Source organism: Tamandua tetradactyla, chromosome 4 (assembly GCF_023851605.1).
Source record: "Tamandua tetradactyla isolate mTamTet1 chromosome 4, mTamTet1.pri, whole genome shotgun sequence".
Lineage (NCBI taxonomy): Eukaryota > Metazoa > Chordata > Mammalia > Pilosa > Myrmecophagidae > Tamandua > Tamandua tetradactyla.
Window position 1 is genome coordinate 186,551,877 of NC_135330.1, and position 6,000 is coordinate 186,557,876.

Sequence of the window (6,000 nt, forward strand, 5' to 3'; positions counted from 1 at the left end):
GTTAGCAATCTGAACTTACTATCCTTTCCTTCTTCACTTACATTATGGGTGTTTTGTCTCTTGATGCAAATTTTTAAATCAGGAAGGACCAAGATGTCTATTAAAATATTGTTTTAATTTCTTGAAGCTCTTTGGGAAGGTATAAGAAATTAGGGTGCTCCTAAGAATTCATAAAACATCTTGCAATCCATCATTTACTTTGCACAGACATGAATATCTAGTAGAAAGCATTGCCTTCCAGCCTTGCTCACACCCTCTTCCTCTGCTGGCCAATGGGCATGCTTTGTTTCCAGCAGCATTACAGAGACACAGTTATAATGAAGGCACCAAGAAACACACTAGACCTAATTAATTTTTTCAAGGGTCCCAGGGGTATATCTGCAACTCTTTTATTAAATCCAGAAGTGGATCATATATGAACACAGATTTGCTAAAACTGAAATCACATAAGGGGTCCAATGTAATAAAACATATGTTGGCTGCTTATTAAACAAAAATGTAATTACCTCATCTTGTAAGGTTCATAACTTAAGACGTGTAAATTTTTAATATCAGCCTAGACTGCCCCTTCCCTCCCTTACCCCCTGTGAAGAAAAAAGGTTTCTTTTCTTCATCTAAATGGTAGATGTATAGGACAACTCAAATTCTGTTATTTCTAGGCCACTGCTTTCTCACAATTCCTAAGTTAAACATCACATTTCTGGACTTAACTTGATACTTAAATTTGTTGCTGACTTAGGTAATTTTTAGCAAACCAATTCATAAAGAAATTACAAGGTGGGAATCATTTTTTGAAAACAACCATTTATTGAATGAAACTGAACATGTGCCAGGTGCTGGTATACTGATAGACATATAAATATCTCATAAAAATACAAGGCGAATTTTAGAGTAAATTACTTAATAATTGTCCAAACGTATGACAGCTGAGGTCTGAGGAATAACAGTAACAAACCAGAGGATAAAAGGGGCAGTGTTTCACCAGAGTTTATGGAGCCCTGGCTTCTAGTTTGCAAGATTCCCCTCCTCCATCTCGGTACCAGTCAGGACAGGCTGGTTTTGGCTCCAGTAAGCATCATCTAGCAATGGCAATCGATTTTCAACCAGGAATGTTGGTTCCTTCCTCCCTCCCTCCACCTGCCCCGGGTTCTGACTGGTCACTGGGTCAGGGAAAATCAAGCTCTGATTGGGAGGAGTGAAGCACTTCCTTTCACCTTTTGTGGGCTAGAGTGACTCACATTGCAGGGAGGGAGAGTTAATTCTTTCCAGAGAGAGGGGGTGAATGTTATTTAAGTTTTTATTTGGAAATGATCGTAGATCCACAGGAAGCTGCAAAAGTACTGGATAGAGGTCTTGTGTACCCTTTACCTGGATTCCCCAATGGCACCATCTTCTGTAACTTCAGTACAATATCAAAGCAAGGAGACTGATTCCAGGACAGTCCACAGACCTTCAGATTTCACCAATTATACCTGCACTCGTGTGTGTGTATCTGTGTATGTGCAGTTCTGTGTAATGCTATCACATGTGTAGATTCATGAAACCAACACCACAGACAAGACAGAACGTTCTAGCACCACAGAAACTCCCTTTTGTTCGCCCAACCCACGCCACATCACCTTCCTTTAATCTTCAACAACAATTGATTTGTTCTTTTCTTAAAAAAATGTTTTTCTTGAGGTATCTTCATGCACATATCCATTCCAAAACATACAATCAGTGGCTCATAATATTATCACAGTTGTGTACATACCACCATGACCATTTTTAGAACATCTGCATCACGCCAGAAAAAGAAAAAGAAAAAAAAAACACACCCCATACCCTTTAACTCTCCCTTTCATTGATCATTAGTATTGCAATCTACCCGTTTTTTACCCCTTCCCCCCCCATTATTTATTTTTTTGTCCTTATTTTTTTACTCATCCATCTATACCCTGGACAAAAGGAGCATCAGACACAAGGAATCTACAGTCACATAGTCACATTGTAAAAACTATATAGTTATACAGTCATCTTCAAAATTCCAGGCTGCTGGAACTCAGCTCAACAGTTTCAGGTACTTCCCTCTAGCCACTCCAAAACACCATAAGCCAAAAAGGTATATCTATATAAGGCATAAGAATAACCTCCAGGATAACCTCTCAACTCTGTTTGAAATCTCTCAGCCACTGCAACTTTATTTTGTCTTATTTCTCTCTCCCCCTTTTGGTCAAGAAGGCTTTTTAATGATACCATGATACCCATGATACCAGGTCCCAGCTCATCCCTGGGAGTCATGTCCCATGTTGCCAGGGAGATTTACACCCAAGAGTCATGTCCCACATAGTGTGGTAGGGCAGTGAGTTCACCCACCAAGTCAGCTTAGGGAGAGAGGCCACATCTGAGCCTTGGGGTGACTTTTAGGCATAATTATCAGTAGACTTAGCATCTCCTTTGCAGAAATAAGCTTCATAGGGGTGAGTCCCAAGATTGAGGTCTTGGCCTATTGGATTGGTTGTCCCCACTGATTGTGAGAATATAAGGAATTCCCCAGGTGGGGAAGTTTAATATTTCCTCCTTTCTCCCCAGTCCTTGAGGGGACTTTGCAAATACTTTTTTATTCTCTGCCCTGATTACTCTGGGATGTATTGGAGCATAACACTAATCTGTACAAACCAACAGATCTCACTCCCTATTCAAGATCTGTGTTATTATGGTATATGAATAAACTGACCATACCAGTTAAATTAGATAATGTGCTACTCAAGATATAAACTTTGCACCAAATAAACATCTCTTTCTTTGGTCTCACACAGAAGTTGAAGTTCTAAAATATAGACCATGGGCAGTATGACAACTCAGTGGCAGAAGTCTGCCTGCCATGCCAGAGACCCAGGTTCAATTCCCAGTGCCTACCCATGACCAAAAAAAAAAAAAAGTACACACACACATATATACACCATATCATCCTTTACCCTGTATTGATTTACCTTAGTCCTATCCAGATCAGCTTCATTTCTATCACTAGTCAAAGTCTGATAACTTTTTCAACTTTTTAAACAGTTGCTATATAGGGTAGTGCTGACTTTCATAGCTTCAGAGCTCTAACTCTGAGTCTCAGGTGCCACACAACTACCCAAAGTTTCAGGGAATGACAGGTTATACACAAACAGCTCAGTATCTTAAAATTTGGAAATTAACAGAATTCCAGAATAGATGTGAATGCTGTAGGAGCTAACAATCTAGGAACCTTTACAATAGGCTCCAACCTGATAACCCATGCTCTCTACCTCAATTCTCCGAGTTTATTATAGTTAGTCCATATGAGTGAAGCATGATAATATTTGTCTTTTTATTTCTGACATTTCATTCAACACACTGTCTTCAAGGTTCATTCACCTAGTTGCATGCCTCACAACTTCATTCCTTTTTGCAGTTGCTGGGTAGTCCCTGGTATGTATACACCATAGTTCCCCTTTCCATTCCTCAGTCATTGTACCCTTAGGCCACCTCCATCTGTTGTGAATCACAAACAGTACTGCCATAAACACCAATGTGCAAATGTCCATTCGTGTCCCACTCTCAGTTCCTCTAGATATATACCTAGCAACAGGGTTGCAAGATTATACGGCAACCTCACCCCTAGCCCCTGTGGAACCAGCACACTGCCCTGCAGAGGGCTGCATTTCACAGCTTCCCTACTAACAGTGAACAGGCACATCTCTTTCTCCAGCACTCGTATCTCTCTGTTCACTTTTAAACAGTTTTACATGCACATGATACAATCCAACCTAAGTAAAAAATCAATGGTTCCTGGTATAATCACCCAGCCATGGTATAATCCTAGCCTGGTATAATCACCACCACAATCTATACGAAGACATTTCCTTTTCTTCCATAAAAAAATCCCATACCCCTCCACCATATCCTCCACTTATTGACATTTAGTTTTGGCATACTGCCTTTGTTACATTCAATGGAAGCATATTATAAAATTATTGTTGACTACAGACTCGAGCTTGCATTGACTGTATTTTTTCCTGTATACCATCCCATTTTCACCTTGCAATGTTGACAGTCATCTGTTCTCCCTCATGCAAAAACATTCTTATATTTGTACATTTAATCACCATCATTGTCAACTCTAGGCATTCCTAAGTTAGACCATCACAGCCTTTATTCTTTATTTTCCCTTATGGTGTCATACATGCCCCCAGCCCTTCTCCCTCAACCACACTCACATTCAGCTTCATTCAGTGTATGTATATAATGTGCTACCATAAGATAGTATTGAGCTATCCTCTTCTGAATTTTTACAATCAGTCCTGTTGCAGTCTGTACTCCTTCAGCACCAAATGCCCAATCTCTACCCTCTTTCTATCTTCTGATACCCTGTATTCTTAACTTTAACTCTCTACATTTACTCATTTTCATATTAGTGAGACCAAACAGTATTTGTCCTTTTGTTTCTAGATAATTTCAGTCAACATAATGTCCTCAAGGTTCATCCATGTTGTTACATGCTTATTGATTTTATTCTGTCTTACAACTACATAATATTCCATGGTATGTATACACCACAGCTTGTTAAGCAACTTTTCCATTGATGGGCAATGGGGCTTTTCCCAAAATGTCTTGACAATTGTAAAATAATTGCTCTATAAACCTTGGTGTGCAAATGTCCATTTGTGTGCTTACCTTCATTTCCTCTGAAGATATACTTAGTAATGTGATTGCTGGATCGTATGGTAGTTCTATACTCAGCTTCCTGAGGAGCCACAAAACTATCTTCCCAACTGTTTCACCATTTTACATTCCCACTAAGAGTAGGTAAGCATGCCTCTTTCTCCATATGCTCTCTAGCACTTGTCATCTCGTTTTTTTTTTTTTTTATAATGGCCATTCTAGTGGGTGTCAGCTGATATCCCATTGTGGTTTTGATTTGCATTTCCCTAATAGCCAGTGAAGTTGAGCATCTTTTCATGTGCCTTTTAGCCATCTGCATTTCCTCTTCTGAGAAGTGTCTATTCATATCTTTTGCCCATTTTTTCATTGGGTTGTTTGTCTTTTTGCTGTTGAGTTCAAGAATGTCTCTAAATATTCTGGATACTAAACCCTTACCTGATATATGGCTTCCAAATATTGTCTCCCATTGCGTAGGCTGCCTTCGACCTTTCCTGACAAAGTTATTTGATGCATAAAAGTATTTACTTTTGAGGAGATCCCCAGTTATCTGCTTCTTTTTTCATTGCTTGTACTTTGGATATAAGGTCTAGGAAACTACTACTCACAAGCTTTATAAGATACTTCCTGGGAGGGCTCAGAAAAGGGACAAAAATGAAGGAAAAATAACTTCAGAGGCAGAACCATGGAAGCTAAAGTCTAAAGTCAAGAATCCTTGGGCCAGGAGAGCAGACCCACCCAAATACTTGGAGAGACTTTAGAATCATTCCCTGGAAATAAGCCAAGTGAAAAAGAACAAGCTGGTGTAGGCACTGGGACTTCCTACTCCTACTGTCCTCTGCCCAGGGGACTCAGATATAAGCCAGCCTTATATTAGCAGGATCATTCCTGCTAATCTCCAGGGAAGAGCCTTCCAGAATCTGGAGAGAGGTTCCTGGAGAGGTTGTGGACCAGGATTCCCAGGAGAGAATATAATCAGCTCATCTTGAGGAAGATGGCCATATTTCCAGTGGGGAATGGCTAGTGAGTGCCAACACCATGTGAACATGGCTGTAGAACCCATCAGGGGAAGTGCAGGCTTGGGTATCACAGTAATGCTGGCTTCATAGAATGAGGAATCCCCTCAAGGAGCTTTCAGACCCAGAAACGCCCACCCACGGAAGAAAGAAAACTAGGGAAAAAGTTCACTGGCTCTTTATTTACTGGTGGATGCCAATATGTGGGTAGAAGTTAACTGCAGCCCAGAGGCCAAAACCCGTGATTATGCTGAGCCTTCAGGGATCCTCCAGACCAAGAATCTCACACAAAAGAAGACCAATGAATAAAGTGTACTAG